Below are 27,118 nucleotides of genomic sequence, written 5' to 3'. Positions count from 1 at the left end.
AGCTGAGGAAAAGGAGGGATATATAGAGAACACAGATCCTTATCTATGTAGTATCTTCCAAGACTAATTGATGTAGAAAATCTTCTCTGGAGAGATGCAATGGTTCACCCATGGCAGATGTGAAACTAGCACCCAGCTTTTCTGACTCCTAGTCTAATTATTTTTCTACTCTACTGTGCTCTAATCCCATTATTTTGCTTTGAGCAAGTCCAGGACATTAAAAAAAAAAAGAGCTCAGAAATTCAGGGACTGTAAAAAGTACTCTGCACAAAGCAAAACAACAAAAACTACACCTGCATGAGCTCAAATGCACTCGCTGAACTGTAGTGATCCTGCTCACTCTCTCTTTTTCTTTGATGATAAAGTGAATGTGGCAGCCTGAGAAGCAGCATAGTTTACTCTCTCCACTTTCCCACCTCATCCCTTCGCACTGGTCTACTAGAAGACAAGAGCAATCCCTGCAGGAAAAACAAGAAATGGGAGAATCCAGATGGGAGCATTCAAGGTTCTCCTCCTGAAAGCACACCCATGACCCCCTAAACTCACTCAAAGGAACCCAGACTAAGACCTAGGTTCTGGTGCTCCTAACAGGAGAACATCACCGATCAAGCGAGCTGATATCCCAAGAGGATAAAAATGAGCTAAAATTGAAACATTACAAAAATCTGAGAAGCATGAGAAACATGAAAGAGTGATAACCTAAGGATGGATTGACTTGTATTATAAGAGGCAAAACTAATGAGACAGAATAAGAAGTTAAAATATACATTATAAATAATCTCAGAGAGATTAAGAAGACTATAAAAAATATGAAGCAAGCAAAAAACAGATAATTTTAATTTTGATATAAACACTTATTGCTAAGATAGAGAGTTTAATGTATGGGTCTATAGAACAATTCAAACAAGCAAAATAAAATTCAACCAATCCACTACATGATTAAAAAAATGGGTATGTAGGGAGAAATTAAAAATTAAAAAAAGAAACCAAAATAAAGCATTGTAAATAGAAAACGTAAAACCATTTGTCCAAAGATGTAATGATTATTATAAATGTAAATGACTCCGACTCAGCAATCAAAAGGCTCCTAGGTTGAATTTTAAAGAGATATATCATCTATAAAAAGCATTTAAAAACATATAAATGACAAAGAAAGTTGAAAATAGAGTAAAAAATACACTAAGCAAATATAAACCAAAAGAAAGCCAAAATGCTAATTTTTGATATCAGCCAAAACAAATAGTATGAAAAAACATCATAAGGAAAAAAGAGTAATTTAATCATGGTAAAGGTATAATATAACAAGAATACATAGCAATCATAATAAATATGTACTGGTCTCACTCAATCACAGCTACTGTAACAAAATAAAATAGACTGGGTGGCTTATAAACAACATAAACTTATTTCTCACATTTCTGGAGGCTGAGAAGTTCAAAATCAAGCTGATGGCAGATTCAGTGTCTGGTGAGAGCCTACTTCCTGGTTCATACATGGCAGTCTTTTTGCTAAGTCCACACAAGGTGCAAAGGGCAAGGGACCTCTCTCAGGCCTCTTTGATAAGGTCAGTAATCCCATTTGTGAGGGCTTTACCCTCATGACCTCATCACTTCCCAAAGACCCCACCTTCTAATATCATCACCTTGGAGGTTAGGATTTCAACATGTGAATTTTTGCAGGGATGAGGGGGGACAAAAATATTCAGTCTACAACAGTACTCAATAATATAGCCTCCACTAGATAAAGCAACTGATAAAATTACAGGGAGAAATCTATAAATAGCCCGTCAGGAACTGATAGATCAAAGATTAAGAAGTTTGATCTAAATATATGAACTTTATAGTCACAAGCATAAAAATAAACTGTCATCAAGAGGATATGTGGCCAGAAGCGGTGGCTCACACTTGTAATCCCAGCAGTTTAGGAGGCCGAGGCGAGTGGATCACCTGAGGTCAGGAGTTCAAATCCAGCCTGGCCAACATGGTGAAACCCCATCTCCACTAAAAATACAAAAAAGCAGCCGGGCTTGGTGGTGGGTGCCTGTAATCCCAGCTACTCAGGAGGCTGAGGCAGGAGAATCACTTTAACCTGCGAGGCGGAGGTTGCAGTGAGCCAAGATCGTGCCATTGTACTCCAGCCTGGGCAACAAGAGTGAAACTCCGTCTCAAAAAAAAAAAAAAAAAAAAAGCAGGATATGTAAAAATTCACAGAAATTGGTCATACGGTAAGTCACAAAGGATATTTCAATACATTCTGAAGATGGGCATCATATACAACGTGTTCTTTGTCTGCAGTGCCATAAAACAAAAACATTTATAACAAAATCATAACAGAAATATTACATCTCTAAAAGCCCAAATACATATCGTTAAGAAATCCATAGGATAAAGAGGATATTACAGGAGGAATTATGAGGTATATAAAAGCATTAAATGCCAAAATGAAAATAAAATAAAAGTCAAAATGTATTGCTTGCAGTTAAAGCAATAGTATAACAGAAATTTAGTGTTGATTATATTTATATAGAAAACTAGAAGAAATGAAAATAAATGAGAAGATTTAACATAAAAAGCTAGAAAATGCCACGACAAAATAAACTCAGAAAAAAAAAAAGATAAAATGAAATCGTAAAAATAAGGCTAAAATTAATTAAACCAAGAAAAACAACAACAAAATACTAAAGGTAATTAGCAAATCCCCAAAAGTAGTTATCTTAAAAACACTAATAAGATAGATAAAATGCTGGCAAGATTGACATAGTAAAGAAAAGAAGGGGAAAGGGAGGAAAGAGGCAGCAAAATTCAGAAATGAAAAAAGGAAACAGAATAATATTTTTAGCAAATGCAGGCTAGAAAATTTGGAAACCTGGATGAAATGGATAAAATTCTATAAAATTATAAAATGCCAACATTAGAACAGGAAAACATAAAACATACGGAACTGCCAATAAAGAGCCTGAAGTCAGTCATCAGAATCTTCCCTGTACCACCTCTCCCCTACTTAAAAGATCTGACAGATTATTTTACAGGTATGTGGTAGCAAAGCAAATATCTTTATCTTATACAAGTTTTTTACAGAAAATAGAAAAAGAAAGTTACCTAAGTCATTTATGAAACTAATAATGCCTTTATGCTATAATCAGGAAAGAACTACTTTAAAAAGAAAAAAATTATAGAATAGTTTTTCTTATAAAAACAGATGCCAAAACTGAAATAAAACTTAGTTAACTAAAACCAACAGTATGTTTTCTGTAAGATGTCATGGTTAAATATAATCTATTACTTCTGAGTTTAATATTTTAAAAACCTATCAGTTTACATTAATGAGTCAGAAAAGAAAAATCATACAAACATCTTATAAGAGTAGAAAATTATTTGACATTGTTCAACTGTTCATGATTTAAAATTAAAAAACCAAACCAAAGAGAGAAGAGACCATTTTTAATTTTAAAGGCTATTTAAAGCCTCACAACAACAACAATAAGCCATACAAAACTGAGAAACATTACGTGCCTGCCTTTTAAGTCCAGAGAGAACACAGCAATTCAGCTATTATAGTTACAGCTTAATTGAATACTACTGTTTCCTGGTCAACTTAATAATAGGAGAAAGAAATAAGTGACACAAAACTTGGGAGGAAATAAGCAAAATTTTTATTTGTAGATATTATGAGTATTTACATAGAAAATCCAAGAGAATATACAAACTGTTACAACTAATCAGAAAATTTACATAGGTTGCTGGATACAAGATTAATACATAAAAATAAAAAAGCTTCCTTCTACATAAGCAGTAACTAACTAGAAAATGCAAAAGAAAATAGTTATCAAACCAATCATTACAGTAATGAATCTAGGAATTAACTTAACCAAGAATTCACAAACCTTCATGATAAAATAACTAAACAAAGTGAGATATACCACATTAATAGATGGGCCACTTCTTATAAAGATGTCAATTTAATCTAAATTCATTTAAAAATGTAATATAATTCTACTCAAAATACCAAAAAGATATAGGGGGAATAGACAGAAATGGAATAATGTCTGAAATTTACATGGAAAAATAAAGATCCTCAACTAGCTAAGAAATTTTTTAAAAAGGAGATCAAAGGGTAGAACATCATTCTATCAGATATTTAAGCAACTATACAATATTAGTATTAGATTAGTATGTTGCAAGAAGACAAAAAAATTATCTTAAAAAGTTGGAGAGTTCAGAAACAGAGCCATATCTTTATGGAAACTTGTTATGTGATAGAAATGGCATCAAAGATCAGTGGGAGAACAGGTGAATGACTTAGTAAACAGAATTTAAATAACTGCCTAACCTTAGATACAAACGTGAAGTTGGCTAACTGCTTTAGAGTACTCACAAAAATAAATTCTGTATGAGTAAAGATCTAAACGATAAATGCAGAATAGTAAATTTAAAAGAAAATATAGCAGAATACCCAGCAAAACAAAACACACAGGCATCAAGGGAAGAATTGCTGGACCGTCTACACCAAAATTGTGGATTTTTGCCCACACTATAGACGTATTTTAACAGATGTCTGTTAAAAGAATGTTACAGTGTCTATCACCAATGCAGAATTAGTATCTGGAGTTAGTAGAAAATCAGAACAAATAAGACTCCCCCTCAAAAAACAAAAGGGAATTCTATAGAAAAATGAGTAAAGCGCATGTTTGCTATATGAAAAGATGCACTGCTTTACTAATAGTCACAGAAATACAAAATAAGACAAAAATGCCACTTTACACCCATTAGACTGACAAAAAATAGGTAAGAAATGGAAAGCCTCATATACTTCTGCTGGGAGTATTATCAATAACTAATGCAGACACAATTCGGAGAGGGACATTCATTTATTCAGTAAAAGTTTTTATTGAGTGACTATTGGAAAACAGGCTTCCTCTCAGCATTAAAAAGGTAGTGCTGAACAAGACAAACAAGAAGTCTACGTTTCTAGATCTGTAGCCTCAAATATAGTAGCCACCAGCCACCTGTGACTGTGGAGCACTTGAAACGTGACTAGTCTGAATTAAGACATTCTCTAAGTATAAAATACACCTGCAAGACCTGTACAGAAAATTAAAGTGAAAATATCTCCTTATAATGTTTTTCATTATTATTTTTTGAAATAATATTATAGGTATACTGAGTTCAACAAAGTATATAATCTCTGTTTCTTTTTACTTTCTTAATGTGGCTACTAGAAAATAAAAAATTGTATCTGTGGCTTACATCATCTTTCTCTTGGACAGTGCTGCCCTTGAAGGTGTTCATCCCAGGTCTGTGCCACCTTAGTCTTCAGCACTAAGGAAATGGAGAAGGAAAGGGGTAATAGATATACAAGGCAACACACTGGAGTTACAAAAAACAACATGGATAGGCTTCTGAAACGTAAATGGAAAAACAAATAGGAAATAACATGAAGCAGACACCCAAAACTATTATGTGAATTTTTAAAACTTACACACAAAACAGTACTATACATACTACATATATATAACAAAACTATGTGTACTGCTATATGGGAAAAAACACATGGAGGATGGTTTAGGATGGCAAATATTAAAAATTTAAGAGCTGTCTGTGGAATGGTGTTAGAATTAGGATTTTGGATAGTTGATAAAGGAAAAATAAATCATAAAATAAAAAACAATAGAGCCTTGCGTAGCCCAATGCTGAGAGCCTGCCATGAGCTCTATGCAATAAATCAACTTATTACAGGCATTTGAGTTGTAAAAAGAATATTACAAATTATAAAGACTGGTTAAATGTATTTGTGGACTGATGGATTATTGGAATTTAACTGACTAGTTAAATTCACAAATACATAATATGTAAAACTACCCTCCACGTGCCCAGAATACTTGACATCTATTGGATAATTCCTAAACTCCAGATGCTTCCAGTCTGCCCGAGTCCAAAAAAAAAACAAAAAAACAAAAAACCCTCTGCCTCATGAAATGTAGAGGGCAATGTAAAAACAGAATTTAGTTGCCAAGTGCATGGTACAAGTAAAAAAGTGGTGTCTAAAGAAGACAACAGAGAGATGGGCAAGAGCCAGATTTGAGAAGGTGGTAGAATTTGAACTTGACTCAAAGGATAAGTGGTGCTTGGACTGATCAAGAGAAAGAGGCATTTGCAAGAGACGGTTTACCTGCAAGGATGAGGGAAGGACTTGTTGCACCTCCATGGAATAGAAAAGTGCTATCCTCCACGTTAGCAAGCAAGATCAAAGTAATGACTGGTCCAAAATATTACTGTTGTTCCAGTTGAAAGTACAAATGTTCTAATACCTTTTCTAACTGCTGGATTCTGCACCATCCACATAGCAGGAACTGTCTCAGTTCACAAATGTGCTGGAAAAAAGTGAATAGAATGAGATAATGCAATTTCCAAAAGTACTGTACTTAATCCCAGGGCAGAGTGTGTGCACTGGAAGTTTGGTTTGCTAAGAGATAAGGATATTCAGTGATTTGCATTTTGAGGTATGGTCCAGATCTTTATGAAAGCAAGGGAAGCAAAGCAATGGGAATATATAGTACTTAGCGAGGCATTCAAGGGCATCTATAACCTGTCCCTGATTTACCTTTTAAAGATTTCTCCCCATTCTGTTTCATGACCAGATTTCAAACAAACCAATTTTTTAAAAATCATCTCCGTGAATTTTTATACTCGGCACTTTTTCTACCCTAGGCCTTCAGTAGTACTCTTCCTGCATTTGAAATGTCTTCAGCCCCATCTCCACCTGATAAAATTCAATCTACATCAGAACCATGTGTAAATTCTATTTCTTCCATAAAAATATTATATGAGGACTAGGTAGAAGGAAATGCTCCCTTTGCTGAGCTCTCAGGACACTGAATTATTCTACCATTCTGTGATTACATTGGCCTATAGGAATCCTACTGTTAGAATGAATTAAATGTATGCCTAGTGTTCCATTATTGGAACGCTAAGCACGTGTGAGTTATTTATATCCTACTGCTCAATGTCATCGGCAAGTACTGATTGTAAAAACTTTAAAAAAATTGCAACCTCAGGCATAAATGGGTTAAGACCAACACTGACTGACTAGAAAAAATATGATTGTTCTTACTAGTAGGAAGCAAATTAACTTATACACTGAGTCCCCTTGGCCAAAATGAATCTGATACAAATGACCCCTTGCATCATTCCATAGGTTTACAAACCCACATTCTCCCAAATATTTTCATGTTTGTATATTTTCCTCCAGCATTTGTCCATATATATGCATGTCCTACTTTACATGCATCTCATCAGAGAACACACACAATTTTGTCCTGCTTTTTTCACTGTATGCACTTACCATATACACCTTCGATATATTTTCATATAACTATTTCAATATAGTTTCATTGTTATTTAATGTCTCTATAATTCTTCATTGTGTTGACATGTCATCATCACATTAATAAGATCTCTATTTGTGGTCACTTAGTTAAGAAAAAACGCATTTTCTTTCTTTCCTCCCCTCCCTGCCCCCAGGCCCTATGACAAAATATCCACATTAATTCTATATAGACTGAAATAAGCAAGTCTTAAATGGTCATGCTAGTCTTCCACTAGCACTCATTGGTCTGTGTCATAATTACTAGAACAAGGAATCAGAATAATATAGTCTATGTCATTTGATAAACTGCCCCATTTCTCACTTACCAGGATGGTCAAATAAATAACAAAGTCCCTTCACAGAAACTCAGTAACTCATCTAGAAATCTGGAAATCACTAGCCCTATATGTTTTCACACATCTGTATTTTCAACAAGGATACCCTTGGAAGACAAACTCCCTGTCCTTGGCTCTCTGCAGGGTCTTCCACAGACAAATGCAGTTAATTTGGACAAAATTGTACTTCTTAATTCTCCAAATGGAGAAGATAGACCATTAGCCCCTTTACACTGGCTAAATTACCAATTACCAGCAGGTAAACAGCCTATTACTGCAACACTGCACTGAGCTTATTATGAGTGTCATTTGCAAAGGTGGAGCCCTTCCTAGAGAAATCTCTGTTTTATTAGCATAAAGAGGTCTAAAGAGCACTGGACAGGGCCAGGAGGCCCTCCATGGTCCCCCGGGATCACTGTTGATTTATGAGCTCCCACACATTCACCTACGACATCACAATTCATTTCCGTGTAAAATATTCTATTATTCCCCCACCCAAGAGTAAGGTCAGAAAATATCAAATGGAATACAATTGCTTAAGCAAGATAGGGAGAATAACTAGTTTTATAAAAAATTCCAAGACCAAAACCAATTAAACTGAAAAACTAATCTGGAGAGAAAAAGTAACCCAATGACAAAAAGCAAGTGGGAAAAGCAAGCACACGTTTCCACAGCGTCATTTCCTAAGTCCCTGGAGGCCATGCCACCCGCTTGGACAGAGCTATCCAGCAGCTCAGCCAGGGGGAAAAAGCATGATCTCTGAGAGCAGAAGACCAAGGTGCTAAACGCTGACCCTCCGTTTTGAAGCCATGTGACCTCACGGAAGCTCCTTAACCACTTAGAATCTCGTCTAAAATCTCTGCGTGGCTTCACGTGGTTGTTGTGAGGATTGAATTAAAACATCTACTCCTGGCGGAGAGTAGGTGTTTATACTTCCGGCTTGATGATCCACCCCATCAACACATTTGCCCTTCATGTTGCTTACTCTCCTCAATTAAGCACTGGAATCTAACTTGCAGTCTTCTGCTAACTTGCAGTCTTCTGGTCTGGGAGCCTTCGTCCTTAACATGTCTAAGTACATGTCTACTTCTATCCATTTTATGTAAACTCTGATGTCTAGCTTTCTGAGTTTTTGCAGGGACATAAAATCAGTCCTTTGCACCACCGATGTCTTTATGTTTTGGTATAAACAAAGACTTTGGATCAACCTCAGGATTACTGTGTGGATTTACCTTTTTTCTTTAGTTTTTTTCTTGTCTTTTCTTTTCTGTATGTGAGTGGTAAAATTACCTGCACTTTATTATATACATTTTTAAAAACTTTTTATTGTCATACTTAAGTAGAAGTACTGTTTTGTAGGAAGCAAATAACTTTCTCTTTTTTGGAAAACAAATTATTGTTTAAGAGCTTGAAAAGTGTTTCCAATTAGGATTTCCTTTCCTTTCAAGTTGCCATTTCAGAATGTAAGCACCTTTGGTTTAAGCCGTTGCCAGGAAGGCCACTCTTATTTGCGAAGTGTTAGAGGTAAATTGGAGCAAGTGAAAGCCTGGGTGTTCCCCATGCCATTCCACCTTCCTGTGCAAGAGAAGAGCAGAGGGAAACAACTAATATTTTGAGGGAAGAGGCAAAACTTCCGCTTCGTGATATAAAACCTCTAATATTCCTCCTCTCTACTTCAGAATAACTTCTGTCTAGATCCTATCCTCTCAGCCATCACTCTTTCAGAGAAACAGCTGTTCCTTTCTCTAGACCAGAATGAACGCTGCTTCCTGTTCCTTCACTTCATATCTTCTCAGCCCTTGTATGACTATTTATCTAAAATATTTAAAGGTATTTGTGCACAAGATAGAAGATCCCTTCCACCTGTGACATTCTGTGACTCTGTGATCTTGCATCTTCAATAATCTTCTCTCCAGCCAGTATCTTACATTTCTTCTATTTCACCTACACCTTCCCCTCTGATGTCACCAAATGTGTGCCCTTAAATTGACCAAACTACTATATTGGTAAGGGGCACCCAAGGCCCGAGGCAGCCCAGCAGATGCCACTCTTAAACAGGGATTTTCTTGCTTTGATCATCAAAGTTTCTCAGACAGACAAAAGCCCAGATCTTTGGGGAATTCACAGAACATCATAATGGCCCCAACCAGCCCTACCCCAAACTCTACTTAGAGTGGTAAAGAAATGCGTTAAACTATTACTCCTTAACACTGGCCAGGGATCCACGGCTCCAAGAGCACCATCCGACTCTCCCCTCCTACCCAATCCACCACTTTTTCTCCATAGTTCTTAGTGAGAAAGAGGGGTGGCAATTACACTTGCTTATGTATTGTTTCTACCTTTCAACTCTGTCTCTCTCATTTATACACAGAAGACAGCAGAATCTGTTTCTATTTTCACCCCGTTCACGTGCCAAAACCCACTAGTATTCAGTAAATATGACTTCAGCTACGAGAGTCCTTTTCCTAGCAATGCTCTTGTACCTCCAACTTTACAGAACTCTTAATCCCTGCTGTTCTTTCCCCTTTGCAGTGCTCACCCCCTCAGACTTAAACCTAAAATTTACCTCTGCACTTTGACCTTCCGCTTTGGTCTCCTGTTTTTTGCCATTCCCAGCTGCCCTATAGGAGCACCTTGACCACCCTTACTTCAGCCCCTGCCACTGGAGGTCATCTTAGAGCCAGGAGCTCTGGCCTCAGCTTCTGGCTCATTAATTATTCAGTTAGTCAATAATTATTTATTGAGCACCTACCCTGCTCTAGGCACTGCTCTGGGTGCTAGGAATGCAGAGATGAATTTTAAACATCAGGCCCCTACCCTTAAATTGCACGTCAGTCTCATCAGCAGGAGGAAGAGGTGGGCAGTGACCATCTACTAAGTCCCTCCTCAGATGGAGTTGGGCTGAGGGAGGAATCAGATACTCTCTATTGAAATGGATTTGTATTTTCCTGGCCTGAAAACTGTTATGCATGTTCTCTACCTCCTTCCTCGTCATCCAGTCTCTCCTTATTCCCCTCTAAACGGGTTTCTATCCCCATTTAATCCATACTTCTTAGGACCGGGTCAAAGACCTATCACCACGCTCAATGTCTTTTGTAGTTCATCTACCCAATCACATTTGACTCCCGTATTTCAGTTAGTGCAGACTCTGATGCACAGGGACCTTTTATTTTCCCCCTATGATTATGAGTCACTGAAACTTATTATTCTTTGTAATTTTTCTCACACCTGTGCCTTTTTCCCCAACTCCCATTGCTACCAAGCTTGCATCCTCTTGTGACTGAACTGTTGCAATATCATCCTAACCAACATCTCCAACTCCATGGTAATTTCTTTCCAAATTATCCTCCACACATCATAAAACACACCTTTCACATGATGGAAGCATCATGTCATGCCTTAGTCTAGATCCTTCAATGGTTCTCTATTGCCTACAGTAAGAGTCTCTAATGTGTGGCTTATTAAACATATAAAGAAACGTTTTCAGAAGCAATAAACTAAATTAACTTCTTAAATAATTTCTGAAAGTCAAGTCCCCTTGGTGGGTCAGGAAGCCCAAAGAAATATGGAAGTTATTACGTAGCAGTTAAGATTATAGGCTCAAGTCTAGGCACCACTACTATGTGAATCCAGGAAAGTTAATTTACCTGAATGTGCCTCAGTTTTCTCATAGGTACATTGAAGATAATGATACTTTCTTCATAATACAATTGTAATGTGTAATAATTGTATTTTTACAATTATATTGTGAAGACAGTGTTTTAAAGTGTTTTGCATAGAGCCTGATACAAAAACCAACACTGAAAAACATTGTAATTAAAAATATCAGCAGGTGTTCTGATAATCTCAGGACTAGGTGGGTAGTGTTGACAGGTTTAGGACAGAAGTGGCAACACCATCCATTCTCTGAGGAGATGTAGTCAGATGTCTTCAGAATCTGGCAAGGGACCAGAGCCCCCAAGCCTGATTGCTTAACCGAGAAGCAGCCCTAGCTCTAATTGGCTTGTTCCTCTCTACTGATGGTCACCAGCCCCTCCCCCGGGAAGGCAGGACCCCATCCTCCAATCCCCCCAACTCACTCTTTCTCTTCTCCTTTCCAAGGAACAAAGTTCCCTCTCCTTCCAACCATGTCCTCTCTCGTTTTCCCATTTTCTTCCCCCTTCTTCTGAAAAATCCGTATTTATCTCATTCTTCCTCTAACTATTCCTGAAAAACTAAATGAGACTGCAAGTTAGCCTGTGATAGATCACACCAGCCTTCTGCATAAAGGTAAGTTCCATTTACATTAAACATAGTGTAACCCATGTAGATAATCAGAAAGGTTCTGGTCAGTTAGAAGCAGCTCCTCATTAGGAGAAAAGGAAGAGAAACACAAGGTGCAATAATGAGAAGGACCAGGCCAAGCCACTCTAATAAATATTGATTTAGCAGCCAAATGTGCCAATCATGCTACATTGTGCCCTTTCTATCTAGCTTTGTCCTCGCATTGTCTCAGGCATTGCTATGGTTATGTAGTTTATGTCTCCGCCTCCATTACACTGTACTTTTCTCAAGAGTCCTGGCCATGTCTTGCTCATGTAAATATCTCCACCTCAGTGTACACTACTGGGCATATTGCAAGGAGATGAGTGAAAGAAGGGAGGAAAAAGAAAGGGATGGGGAGAGGGTAAAAGAAGAAAGGAGAGAGCAAGAAGGGAGATGGAGCAAAAGAAACCAATTTGCAGAGTAGCAAAATCAGATAAGGGTTCTAATCCTTAGCTGTGTAAACAGGGACAAATGACTTAACCTCTCTGGCCTTCAGTTAACTCATCTCTAAAATGGGGATAAATTAATAATACCTACCTCAAAGAACTGCCATGAGGTTTTAAGAAAAGTAATATAGCTAAAGTAATAGATGCAAAGCCTGGAATATAATAGGTGATTGATAAATAATAGCAATTACTATTACAAAGAAATACATTTTTTTGAAAAAAAGGAATGAAGTCACTGCCTATATCATAATAGAGGTGAGAAGGTCTTGGCCTAGCCCTCTCAAGTCTGTCCCCTGGTTTGGCTAGCCCTTTCTGGATCTTTGTCGTTGGAGAGCCACTTTGCCTACATAGCTTTCACTTAAATGGTGCTCTAAATCAAACTGTCCTCTGCCACCATTCTTCCTGGGCTTCTGATTATAATCATGCTGCCTGCTATTAGTACAGGAAGGTTTCAAACTCCTATAAAACAAGAGCTAATTGCCGATCTGCTTAATTAAAGTGAGCCTTTTGTTGTCACATTTACAAAGATAAATGAAATAATCAGCTCTGAACTAATGAGAGATAATCAGATTATGCAGCCCCAATAAATAAAGACCAAAATGCTCCTGATTGTCCCTGTATGTCACAGAGAAGGAGCATAGTGAGCTTTAAAGAAGTGCATATTAGTGAGGTTTTATTTTAACAACAGTGAGTAATTATAGAATCTACTTCACCAACTCAACTTTATTATTCAAATTTGCAACAGTCAACAGAGAACTGATTAGTGCTTTCCTGACTGGAACCCTACAGATTCTTAGCAATTAGTCCTAAGCCGTTTCTTAACATAAAAATGTATGTAACTTAGAAATACATATAATTGAATTTAACTCAACATATCTGATCTAATTTATTCATGAAGGGTATTTATTAATGTAGCACTGTTCACTATTGTTGCTTTGTAAAATGTAGTAGAGACCCTAAACCCTGCTTTTTTATCTCATAGTAATTTATTAATTACTTTACTAAAAATGTTGCATTGGGCATAAAAATAAAATTAATCCAATATCAACAAAGCTGACAGTAAGTAAATTTATGTATTCCTGCGTGTCAAGAAACCAAAATGGCCGTAAGTCAGTTCCTGTAGCCTAGCCTTAAGAGGCCAGCTCTTTTCCTCTAAAACACACACACACATGCAGAGAAAGAAAGAGAGAGACATGTTAAGTCCCTAGTCCCTATAGCCAAAGGAGACCAAAGCTTTTCAATACATGAATTGATATGAAGGTAAAGATAAAATTTTTATTTTGCTCAGATAAAGACAGATTACCCAAGACCGATAACATATCAAAAGAAAACCCCCTTCCCCAAATGACAAAGATCACTGTGTCTGGAAAAATATCTGCTAAAGTTGTAGTTTTCAAATTTTTCATCACATGGGCCAGTACTATATGTATAGAAAGAGAGAGCAAGCCATGCATAACTTAACGAGAGGAATACATTCCGAGAAACACACTGTTATGTGATTTCGTCATTGTGTGAACATCATAGAGTGTATTTCCACAAACCTAGATGGTATAATCTACTACACATCTAGACTATATGGTATAGCCTATTGATTGTAAGCTATAAACCTGTACAGCACATTACTCTACTGAATGCTGTAGGCAAGTATAAAACAATGGTAAGTATTTGTGTATCTAAACATATGTAAACATAGAAAAGGCATAGTAAAAATGTGGTAGTAGAATCTTATGGGACCATTGTCATCTACGTGATCCGTCACTAAGTGGCACATGACTGTATTTACATAATACATTATTTCTTAAATAGAGTGAGTTTCTTTTTATTTTCCCAGTTAAGAATTTAAAAAGAACAATATATCCTCAATATCATTTTACCATCAAAAATAGAAAAGTATAATTCTGGAATAAAGGGCAGGACTTTACATTGAATACAAACACCTTTATCAAGAATACTCACTATTGTCCTTTTTTCTCTCATTTACTCTCCACCAATAGAAAATCCATCTTGGACAGGCAACTTCCAAAGATCAGAGTTCGGCAACCACAGAGCTAGTTATTCTATTCTCGATATCATAACAGCTCCCTAAAGCCCAGGAGCTGCTGATTTTTAAAGTCAATATTCTAAGTCATTTTGCAGAATTAAAGGTTGATTTGGAAACAGAATAAAGAAACCAAAGCCTTCAAGGCCCACGGATCCACAGCAGCCTCTTCTGGTCTGGCACATAGCTGACCAGGGCTGTGACCTTGGATGAGCAGGGCAGGCATCTGGCAAAAAGCCACCTGAGCAGCATGGGCTTGCAGACGCTCCTGGCAATGAGCCTAGGCTGATTTTTTAAGAAACTCAGAAATTTCAGGTCCAGTCTACTTTTCAAAGCATTTCTAATTTATGCTGTACATAAATGCTATATTTTTAAGAAATAATCTGTTACAAAAGGTGGAAGCTTGCCATGGTGCAGGGGAAAGAGCCAGGATGCCTGGCTCCATCTTCAGTTCTACACCCATCATGGTCAATCATTGTCTGAGTCTTGGTTCCTCATAACATGGAGAAAACACTTACCTCACAGGAAAATGAACAGACAGACTGAGAGTTAGAGAACAGCACAATGTGGATCTTTACTTCCAATTTTAGCCTTAAGTTCCTGGATCTAGAATCTAAATAATGTGTTTGGTGCTATGTTGAACCTTAAGTCTTAAACGCAATGTGAGTCTATGCAAAATTCTACCCAGTAATTCACTCACAGATCCTAAATAAGTTGGCCCTGTCCTCATTCTTGAAATAATATATTCTTGCTGTCCCTGGAAACCAAGGCATGGAAACAAGGGGGAGGGAGAGAAAGGCAGTCATAGATCAAGTGTCTCAAATGTCAATAAATGGCAAAGGAGAGTTATGGAGCACATAAGGGAAGGAGGAGGCTCAGAATATGGGGCTTGGGATGCCCTTTGACCCCACTCAGAGAGGCCCAGTAATAAATCCAGAGGTGAGGGACATCTTTAGATATTGGAGCCATCCAGGGAAGCCATAGAGAATTTTCCAGCATCATAAACAGTTCGGAAAGAAAAAGATCTAATATGGGAAGACAAGGGCAGAATGGTGAACAAGGGAAAAAGCCTTAGAAAAGTTTTTTTGCTGTTTGGTGGCTGTTACTGTTTTATCTGAAAAATTTTATGCCATTAGCTTGGAAAATCCTCCACTGGGCCTCTTCCCGAGATCAGGATCTGAGATAATAAGACAGGCACCGCTTGCGGGACCATATTTAGTGACCGTCACCTCAAGAATACTGATGCTCAGCCACCCTGGCCACACTTGGGATCTAGGAGAATTCATTCAAAACTAAAAGTCTGTGTGAGAGACTGTGTGGAATCCATGCCTGGATTATTAATCAGAACAAGTAATGGTAGTGCCTGTAATAACCCTGAAGTCTCAATTTCTTTACATAATAAAGATTATCTATCTTTTATGCCTAGTCCAGCGCAGATTGGTTGAGAGGGTTCTAGTCCAGCGCAGATTGGAAAGGGGGCATCTGCTTCATGCAGTTAATCAGAGACCCAGGCTTCTTCAGTCTAGACTGCAGGATTCGGTGCTGGGTGTTTTACATTCAGGAAGAGAAAGAATGAGTACTGGGCGGGGGAGAAATCTAGTGGAGTTTTAGAGGCCAGGCCTAGGAATGGTGCATAGCACATCGTCCCATATTCCACAGGCAGAATGTATCAAGTGACCTCACTCAAAGCAGGAGATGTGACACATAGTCTTCCTGTATGAACTTGTGGCATTGTCTCTGCCACACCAGGAAAGTCCACTGAGAAAGATTAGAAGAAAGAAAATGGAAAACAACCCCTGCACTTAAGTGTAGTAGGTATAGCGCTTGTTAGTTAGTTGGTTAATTATCTCTGTTCCACTCAATTAGAAAATGTTCATTAAGAACCTACTAGACTCACGGCACTGTGAGAGGCACTGAGGAGAACTTGAGGTAAAGATGACCCAGTTCCTACAGTCAGAGAGGACCATCTACTGAGTGGCATAGGACATGGGCAAACACATGACCTCTCTAGCCTCAACGTTCTCATCTGTAAAATGTGACAGCATTGTGTCACTCCATAAGGTGTTGGTGAAGAAGAAATAATACTTGTGAAGTGCATGGCGTGTCATAGTCTGCTTCTCCTCCTCCTCCTCCTCCTATTCCTCTTCATCCTTCTGCTCTTCCTCTTTCTTCTTTGTCTGCATCTTTTTCTCTTTATTCCCCTCCTTCTCATTCTCCTGCTTTTCCACATCCTCCTCCTCCTTGTCATCATTAGTACTATTATTATAAGGTGTTGTATGTGGATGAAGCACCATAATGATTCAAAGAAAAGGGAAATTTCACGCAATTGGAGAACCAGGAAAACTTTAGAACACATTGATATTTTCGGAGGGTCCTAAAGAATAGGTACAATTTTCATAGATGTGGAGGGAAAGGAAAGGCTTTCCAGGTGAGGGGCGGCGAGAGCAAGGACATCCGCTGAGAAGCACAAGGCAAGGCCCTCACCTGAACACAGAGATGATGGAGCTAATGATGGGACAATGGGGTGGGGAAAGAAGGGGGAGTTTGACAGAGAAAACAGAAGTCAAAACAATCAAAATGAACTAGACGGTTGGGTAGAAGATATTTCCTTACCTGGTCAAAGCTCCTCCCAGGAGCTGCTCAAGCTCATTTTCAAACCTACCAATCCAGGGCTAAAACAGAGAGATTTAAAGATCAGGAATCCCTGTGAGGGGAGAGTATATAAGACATATAGAGGAGAGCTGGGATGAGCACCAGGGGGGATGATGAAGAGCGTAATGAAGACCCTGGTGTGTATCTGAGGCATAGGAAAGGTAGAGAAAGTTAGAGACAATTAAAAATTGATTGGGGACCTCCCGGGAGCATTGGTACTGAGAAAAGAAAACAAGAGCTTGTATTTCCAGTCAGGCCTGTATGGATGAATGTGTGTATGAACCTGGACACATCACATCACCTCTCAGAGCCTCAGCTGTCCCATCTGTAAAATGGAGGTAATAAAATCTCAGAGGGTCACTATGGGGATTAAATTAAGTTGTATAATTTGTGTTGAACACTGAGCCCAGTGTGAGTCACCACAAGAACTCAATTGATGTTAGTCATTATTACTGTTATTATCACTAATTCTGCTAAACTCCAGATCCTGTTCATTTATCAATAGGTATGTGATAAATATGTGATGAGTGAATACTCAAAATATACTGAAACAGGCTGGGCGCAGTGGCTCATGCCTGTAATCCCAGCACTTTGGGAGGCAGAGGCAGGTGGATCATGAGATCAGGAGATCAGGATCATCCTGGATAACACGGTGAAACCCCGTCTGTACTAAAAATAAAAGAATTATCCGGGTGCGGTGGCAGGTGCCTGTAGTCCCAGCTACTTGGGAGGCTGAGGCAGGAGAATGGTGTGAACACGGGAGGCAGAGCTTGCAGTGAGCCGAAAACACACCACTGCACTCCATCCTGGGCAACAGAGCGAGACTCTGTCTCAAAAAAAAAAAAAAAAAAAAAAAAAATATATATATATATATATATGTATGTATGTATATACACACACACACATAAACACTGAAACATAGATGATTAAGGTGATGGTTCTGGAAATAAAACATAAGAGCCAAAGCCTTTTGGTTCCCCAGTTTCTGGATAAAAAGATTTAAATGTGGAAAATGGAATACATTTCACCAAACCTGTATCTTAATTAAAGAAAATAGAACTCTCAGTTTGTAAGTTAAAATGTAAACTCTTGAACTGCAGAGAGAAGGTACCAGAATGAGATGTAAGCTACAATCTCTAGAATTCAGTTTGTTTGTTGATTACGTGAAAGCTACACATTGAAAAGAAATGGCACTATGGCCATCATTCAAATGCAAATTGAGTCAAAGATAAACTGTTTCAGCATAAATAGCAAAACTAAAATGCAAAGGATAGAACCTGCCAAGGCCGTTCCACTAGAAGCACCACAGTGAGGACGGAGGGGGTTGTTAACATGCACCAAAGTGGGAAGACGTTACCATCTGTGGTCCCAAGAATCCTTTCTGGATTAAGCAATTCCGCTTCCCATAGAGCTCCTTGAAGTTAAATAACTGCAAGGAAGAACATCAACTGTGGGATTGAAATGACCAAAACGGAGGTGAAAACTCTCTCATTGGGTCATGAGAATAATACAAGTAATGCATAAAAAGTGTTTAGCAACATGGATGCAGCTGGAAACCATCATTCTCAGCAAACTATCGCAAGAACAGAAAACCAAACACCGCACGTTCTCACTCCTAGGTGGGAATTGAACAATGAGAACACTTGGACACAGGAAGGGGAACATCACACACCAGGGCTTGTTGTGGGGTTGGGGGAGGGGGGAGGCATAGCATTAGGAGATATACCTAATGTAAATACCTAATGTTAGGAGATATACCTACTGTAATGTTACATATGTATACATATGTAACAAACCCGCACATTGTGCACATGTACCCTAGAACATAAAGTATAATAAAAAATAAAAAAGTGCTTAGCAAAGTTCCTGGTACAAAGTAAGCAACTGCTAGATGTTGGCTGTTACTGTGTTACGAAACCACTTTTGTGTATGAGGAAACTGAGGTTCACAAAAACAAAGTGACATTCACAAGCTCATGAAGGTATCATACCATGCAAATGTCCACACTACTAATCTTTATCCTACGGCTTTGGTCCGACAATCTGTATTGAGAATAGCACAAAAGAATCTCTCAGTAAATATTATGACAATGGGAGAACATGGTCTTCCTCTTTGTCCTTTAAAAGAAGGTAGTATCATCTTCCATAAATCCCTTGTTTGTTCACGTTGACTCCAATGCAACTGCTGGAGTCGGCTTCCAGAAGTAGATTCTTTCTCTATGGAATTACCAATTCCCTAGTCTCCCATGTGGACCAAATTAACACTGCTTAGTGCTAGGGAGATCATATTCCCTTTTGATATTGAAACCTATAATTTTTGATCAATTAGAGGCTGGTTACAAAAACAATCAATTGATATTTAACTCACTGAGCCAGTAATCATTACAATTTCACTTTGGAGTCTCCCACAGAAAATGATTTGCTGTATTTTGAAATTCATAACAGGCCTTCAGAAAAGCAAAACAACTGATAGGGTTTTTTTCTCTCTTGCTTTGTCAGGGAATGTGGTATTTGCTTCCATTTTTAGCATTTGAAGTTTGAAATTATTGGACACAAACACAAGAAAGGATAGCAATTACTATATCAAGTTCAGTTACAAAGAAAGATGTTCCAGAAAACACTGTGGTTTTATTCTGAAACGCTGGTATTGTCTGGAACGTGGGTGATGTAGACACCTTAACACTAATACAATGAAAAGCTGCCTGTAAAATAAGAGCATCACCACCATTAAGGAAACTCACTATGTACATGGTGCTAAGGCTCATTAACCTGAACAAAATTACCTTATGATGTAGATATTTTGTTCCCATTTTAAAAAGGAGTTCCCAGAGGCCCAGGGAGGTTAAAGTGCTCAAGGTCAGGTCTTCATGAAGGAGTAATTCAAGGACTCATGCCCACATCGGTCTGATTTGAAAGGCTCTGTCTTTCACACCCAGCCACTAATCTTTGTAGACTGGGCTGTCTGCAAGCTGGTTCCCCCAAAATCCTCCCAGCTCCTGCTGGGAGCTGGCATAGAAAGCCCAGCACAGGCTTTAGAACCAGACTGATACTGGCTCAAACGTTGACTCTGCCTCCTTACCTGCTGTGTGGCCTCAGATGAGGCAGTAAACCTCAGGTTTCTCTTTTCACAAAAAAGGTAGATTTAAAAAATTATAGACCAACCTCAGCAATATTGCAGGTTTGGTTCCAGACCATAGCAATAAAGTAAGTGCCACAATAAAGTGAGTCACATGAGATTTTGGTTTCTCAGTGCATATAAAAGTTATGTTTATAAGATACTATATACTCTGTTAAGTGTGCAATAGCATTATGTCTAGATAAGAAATCTACATGCCTTAATTAAAAATACGTTATTGCTAAAATATGCTAATGATCATATGAGACTTCTTCAGCAAATTGTAATCTTTTTGCTGATAGAATATCTTGCCTCAATGTTGATGGCTGCTGACTGATCAGGGTGGTGGTTGCTAAAGGCTGGGATGGCTGTGGAAATTTCTTAATATAATACAATATGAAATATTTATCTGTAGCATGCCATGCTATTTGGTGGCATTTTCCCTGTGGTAGAGCATCTTTCAAAATCAGAGTAAATCCTGCCAAACCCTGCTGTTGCTTTATCAATTAAATGTATGTAATATTCTAAATCCTTTGTTGTCACTTCAACAAGGTTCACAGCAGCTTCACCAGGAGTAGATTCCATCTCAAGAAACCACTTTCTTTGTTCATCCATGAAAACCAACTCCTTATCCATTCAAGTTTTATCTTGATATTGCAGCAATTCAGCTACATGTTCAGCTACATGCTCTACTTTTCATTCTATTAATAGTTCTCTCACTCCTTCTACCATATCTGCTATTACTTCCCCCATTGAAGTCTTGAATCCATTAAAGTGGTCTATAAGGGCTGGAATCAACTTCTTCCAAAATCCTATTCATATTGATATATTGACCTCCTCCTTTCAATCACAAATGTTCTCAATAGCATCCACAATGATGAATTATTTCCAGGTTTTCAATTGACTTTGCCCAGATTCATCAGAGGAATCACTATCTATAGCCTTATAAAAAGTGTTTCTTAAATAATAAGCAAACGTTGAAATTACTCTGATCCATGAACCACAGAATGGATGCTGTTTTAGCAGACATGAAAACGTTAATTTCCTTGTACATCTGCATCAAAACTCGTGGTGACCAAGTGCATTGTCAGTGGGCAGTGATATTTTGAAAGGAATGTTTTTAAGCAGTAGGTTTCAAAAGTGGGCTTAAAATATTCAGTAAACCATGCTGTAAACAGATGTAAACAGTGCTATCACCCAGGCTTTGTTATTTTATTTATAGAGGACCAGGAGAGTAGATTTGGCATAAAAGTCCTAGAAGTTTTGTAATGAGAAATTAGCATTGGCTTCAACTTAAAGTCACCAGCTGCATTAGCCTCTAATAAGAGACTCAGCCAGTCCTTTGAAACTTTGAAGCCTCGCATTGACTTCTCTAGCTCTGAAAGTCCTAGATGGCGTCCTCTTTAAGGCTGTTTTGCCTACATTACAAATTCATTATTTAGTGTAGCCACCTTCATCTATGATCTTAGCTAGAGCTTCCAGATAACTTGTTGAAGCTTCTCCATCAGCACTTGCTGCTTCACTTTGTACTTGTTTGTTATGGAAATGACTTATTTCCTTAAACTTCATGAACCAACCTCTGCTAGCTTCAAACTTTTCATCTACAACTTTTTCATCTCTCTCAGCCTTCATAGAACTGAAGAGAGTTAAGCACTTGCTCTGGATTAGGCTTTGACTTTAGGGAGTGTTGGAGCTGGTTTGATCTTTATCCAGATCACTAAAACTTTCCCCATATCGGCAATAAGGCTGTTTTGCTTTCCTATCATTCATGTACTCACTGGAGTAGCACCTTTCATTCCTTCAAGAACTCTTCCTTTGCATTCACAACTTGGCTAACTGTTTAACACAAGAGGTCTAGCTTCTGGCCTATCTCTGCTTTGACATATCTTGCTCACTAAGCTTAAAAGACAAACACTTAGAGGCCACTGTAGGGTTATTAATTGGCCTAATTTCTTTTATTATGAAAAAAGTTATTCATTTGATGTTGGGCTAGGGAAGATCTTTACAAGCAAAAAGTTTAAAAAATGATTAACAGATTTGAATGACATAACAATTTTATATCAAATGTTAGCAAGGGCTCAGGGAAGCACATGCTCTCATGACTGCTGGTGGGAACAAATGGGTGTAATTTTTCTGAAGAGCAGTCTGGCTGAACACATTGAAAGTCTTTAAAATGTTCATGCTCCAACTCAAGAAGTCAACATCTAGGAATTTTTCCTGAAGAATAAGAGAGATATAAAAAAACATGTTTACAATATTGAAAGAATGGAAATAACATAAATGTTCAATAATACATAAATGTTCAAAAACAGGGGACAAGTAAATACGAAATATTCATATGACAAAATACATCTGGAATTGGCCAAATTTCAATATTGTTGAAGTGGCATCATTGTGTGGGGTAAATACCCAAGGTTCGTTGTCTCATGCCAGGGAAATCGAGGACACAGACACACAAGAAGTGAGTTTAAGAGCGGAGGTTTAAGAAAAGAGAACATCTCTCTCATGCAGAGAGAGAGGGGCACACAAGTGAATTTTCTGGTTTCATGGTGAAATGCCTGGGGTTTTACAGAGGAGCTTAAGGAGGTAGTGTCTGATTTACATAGGGCAGAGAGATTGGTTGGACAAGGTACGACGTCATTAGAGGGGCCATCCCACTCTAATCTTTTGTTATGCCCTTGGGTTTTCTACTTGGCCAGCGCCATGTTGTCTATTCCTTACTGTACATGTGGTTGACAAAGAAAAGGGAAGATGGAGCCGCCATGTTGAACATGCTTGGCCTCCAAGTACCCTTATCCTATTGGCACAGCTGCTGGCATTCACCCATGCCAGCTTCCAGCTTGCTTATCTATGTCTGTAGCTTTATTTTACAGGCTGCTCTTTTTTTTTTTAGAAAAGAAATGATTTGGGGACTGCTTTTCATTAAGGAGAAAACTTTACTGAGGACTTCCTTACCCTCACTATCTGCCTAAATAATTCCTTTCAACTCCTCTGTCATTCTTGTGTCTCAGGGAATAGAGAAGCCTGGGGATAGGGAGAAAGATAGGGGAACAGCCAGTTGGTGAAATCATAACACTCACAATATTTATTGGTTAAGCTCACTCATCGTCTCACATGAACATGATTTGTGATGCTGCAAAACAATTGCAATAGTAATATCAAAGATCGCTGATCATGGATCACCGTAACAGAAAATAATGATGATGAAAAAGTCTGAAATATTGCAAAAATTACCAAAATGTGACATAGAGATATGAAGTGAGTACATGCTGTTGTGAAAATTGTGTCAATAGGTTTTCTTGACATAGGGTTGCCACAAACCTTCAGAATGTAAAAAATGCAATATCTGCAAAGTGCAAAAAGGAAAACACAATAAAACGAGATGTGCCTGCATTAAAAATATATGTTAGAATATTTAAATAATGTTGTGATAATGTTTTGTTGGTTGGGCTCTAAACACAGTCAGCTTCTTGGGAGAAAGTATGGTATGGTGGTAACACTACAGATGATATAAAAACATATCATCTGAGTTTCAGTTTTGACCCTACTACTTAATAGTTCCATGAGATTGGACAAGTCATTTGATCTCCTAGTTTCTCCATCTGAAAATTGGGATATTTATGATACTTACTTCATAGGATTAACGTCATAAATATTAAATGCATTAAAAGAATAAAATAGTACAGTGCCTGCTACATAGTAAGTGCTCCATGTGCTACTATAATCACTTCAACTTTCAGAAATATTTGATTTTGCCTAATACCAGAGCTTCCCGACATGGCCTCAAATGCCCCTGAACTTCCTCTTAAGAAGCTCTCCTCTTGGGAAACTACATGGGTTACCTGACCTCCATTGTGAGTAGGCCCTTGTCTGTCCTAGTTTTTCTGTTTCCAGTCTTCCCAATCACTGCCCTACCCCTAAGCATAACACATGATCTTCACCACATCAAGAAAACAGAATCAGACTGGTTGTGACTAACACAACCAAGATCTCCGTGAGGCCAAATCTTTTATTAAGTTTGTTCATTCACTACTCAAATACATTTCCCTGGCGTAAAAAGTGCATAACAAAAACATGGGAAAACATATCTTCAGACTTCCTCATCTTCCTAAGTGCATTGCTCTGCACACCTGGGAGAGCCACAGCTGGCTTCTTTGCTTCTTCAGACTGGTAAGATTTCACATTCTTGTAGCTTTTCTATTTTCAGTTAAGTCATGCCTCCCCACCTAGTTTCCATTGCATGCCTGTTACGAGACACAACTTGTGAACCCCCTCAGTAGTCCTTCTCAGAATGTTAAACACACAGTAGATGGTCAATAAATACTTGTTCATTGTATTGCTAAGCATATTTTCCATAAGAAATATAGCAATTCAGTGTTGTGGTGCATATGCATTAAGGCTTAAATAGCCTTGCCTGGCCCTGTTACCATTATGCACTATTTTCTCCCTATAATTCTGTTGAAGTCACCAATGACTTCCATGTTGACTAATCCAATTACCATTCAACCTATCACTGGTATTTAACACAGTTGATTACCCTCTTCTTGATTTCCAGAATACTATGTTCTTGGTTTTCCTTTGGCACACCAGTGGCTCCTTCTCACTTCTCCCCCAATTTTCAACATTGAAGTGACCTTGGTTTTTTCTATTCTCTATCTGCCGTTACTTCCTTGAGGATAACATTAAATTCCATATATTTTGATGCTCTCTATTGCCAACAACTTCTAGGCTTCCTCTGAATTTCTGACTTAATGATCAACTGCTTACTCTACCTAACAGATATTTTTAAATTAAAATGTCTTAAGATACACTCCTGAAAGTCTCTCCTAAGCATCATCCCTGACTTTTTTTTCTCTCACACCCAGGTCCAGTTGGTTGGGAAATTCTGTTGGCTCCATCCAGCATCTGGCTGCTTCTAGCATCTCATGCTGGGGCCACCATGATCTCTCCTGAATTACTGTAACAACTTCCTAACTGCTTCTATCCTTGTCCCCAACGGTCTCTTCCCAACATAGCAGCCAGAAAGAGATTATATCACTTATCTGTTCAAAATCCTTTAAGGGATCCTCATTTCACTCAGAATAAAAATTGTCCATAAAATGGCACACAAGACGCTGAATGATCTGGGCCCAATTCTCTCTGACCTCATCTCCCACCACTTCCCCTTTCGTTCACTCTGCTACAACCACCCTGTGTTCCTTAGTGTTTCTCAAACACACCAAGCATGCTTCCAGCTCAGGGCCTCTGCACTGGCTATTCCCTCTGCCTGGCATGCTCCTTACTCTTTCTCTTCCCTCAACTCAACTGTCACGTTCTCAATAAAGCCCACACTGACCACCTCAGCATTGCTGTCATCCACCATCTTCTATTGTACTCTATAATATTTTATTTATTATGTTTAATATTTATTGCTTGTATCTTTGCAATCTAAGCTCCATGCAAGCAGAGTTATTTGTTGGTCTTGTGCCCTGTTGTGTCCTTGATTCTCAGAACATTGCTTGGCATGTAGAAAGTTCTCCATATTTGCTGAGCAAATTAAATTAATGTGGGAAATGCATTCTCATGCTTTGACTTATGAACAGATTTTAGAATGTAGCCCATAACTATTGTAGGCAGTAGGTAGCCAATTTGCTCATTTTTCTGCAAAAGCAAGCATTTCGCTTATGATATAGATACCCTAAATATGTCCCTAGGGAACATTTTACAAGATTGGTACGTGATTAACAACTTCAGGTACACAGAATAAGGGGTGGAAATCATAGCGTTTTTTAAAAAACTTTTGCTCAAGTTCACGTTCACATACAAAATTGCTTTCTGTGGTTTTTATTCCATCTCATTAGTACTTTGGATCTTTCGGTTTAATTACCTGGAAAAGCAGCACAGCATAGTAGTTAAGAAAAATAACAATGGAGCCACCGGTCTGCATTTGAATCTCTGCAAACCTCTCTGAACCTTTTGTTGATGACATTCAAGTATAAAGTCTGTTACAAAAAACTTTTGATAGTGGTCCTCCAACCCAGTTTGCTCATTACTTGGAATAGTCTGCTTCTTTGCTAAACAGCACCATGTATTAGAAAGTTCTGTATACAGTAATAAGCTAAAAATCTAGCTTCCTATCACTTTCAAGCAGTGATTCTAAAACTGGTCCTTTCAGCATTGGAGAATATAAACACCATCTACATAATCTCCTAAACAAAAATTCGAAAATTTTTTAAATTTCTATTTTTGACTGCTGATTTTGAGCAAAATAATTGTTATGCCTTCCTTGCCTCACAAATGCCATGGAATTCAGAGGAAGTATATTGTATATTAGTGTGTCCCAGATATTGTACTAATGTTGCTCAACGTGGGTCCTTTCCAACCTCACCTGTGCCCCTCATTGTATGCACTGAAGCACAAACCAATTCAGTGCTCTTACTTAGTAAGCCATCAGTACATTCTCTATTCACCTTCACTCTCTGCTTACAAGTCAACTATTTAGACAGCCAGCTCATCTTTCTTTCACATACTCCCTTTCCATGTCGTGTCTTATTTAATCACATGGTAACGTTGCCTGTAATAATTAGGGCTTTTCCAATCTTAAAATCTCATTATTCTAATAAATGCACAAACTTTATCCTAGGCCTGCATAACTACTCATTCAGAAATTACTTTTTATGTCTCCATATAAACTTTCAAAATAAATTATATATTTCCCCACTTCTGAGGCTTTTGCTCTTTTATCCTTCACATCTGATTTACTGCAAAAATGTCTTTGGCAGCATTCACAAAAATTTGTCATTGAGGTACAATCAACAGAATTCCAGGGAGGCCCCCAACAGACTTCACAACCAGTTAATTCACTGGTTCTGGGTGCCAGACGT

General features: G+C 38.1%; 1 long non-coding RNA gene across 1 annotated transcript; it reads right to left on the bottom strand.

The window, feature by feature from the left end:
- Nucleotides 1–3,629: 3,629 nt before the first annotated feature.
- LOC114679257 (uncharacterized) lies at nt 3,630–14,663 on the bottom strand. The gene is made up of 3 exons (XR_003730966.2): nt 14,408–14,663; nt 6,169–6,370; nt 3,630–5,318 (listed from the first exon to the last, which is right to left on the bottom strand). It is a non-coding gene; the product is annotated as an uncharacterized LOC114679257 (long non-coding RNA).
- Between the last annotated feature and the right edge of the window lie 12,455 nt (nt 14,664–27,118).

Source organism: Macaca mulatta, chromosome 7 (assembly GCF_049350105.2).
Source record: "Macaca mulatta isolate MMU2019108-1 chromosome 7, T2T-MMU8v2.0, whole genome shotgun sequence".
Classification (NCBI taxonomy): Eukaryota; Metazoa; Chordata; class Mammalia; order Primates; family Cercopithecidae; genus Macaca; species Macaca mulatta.
Note: the sequence above shows the minus strand (reverse complement) of the source record. Positions and strands in the feature narration are given on the sequence as shown.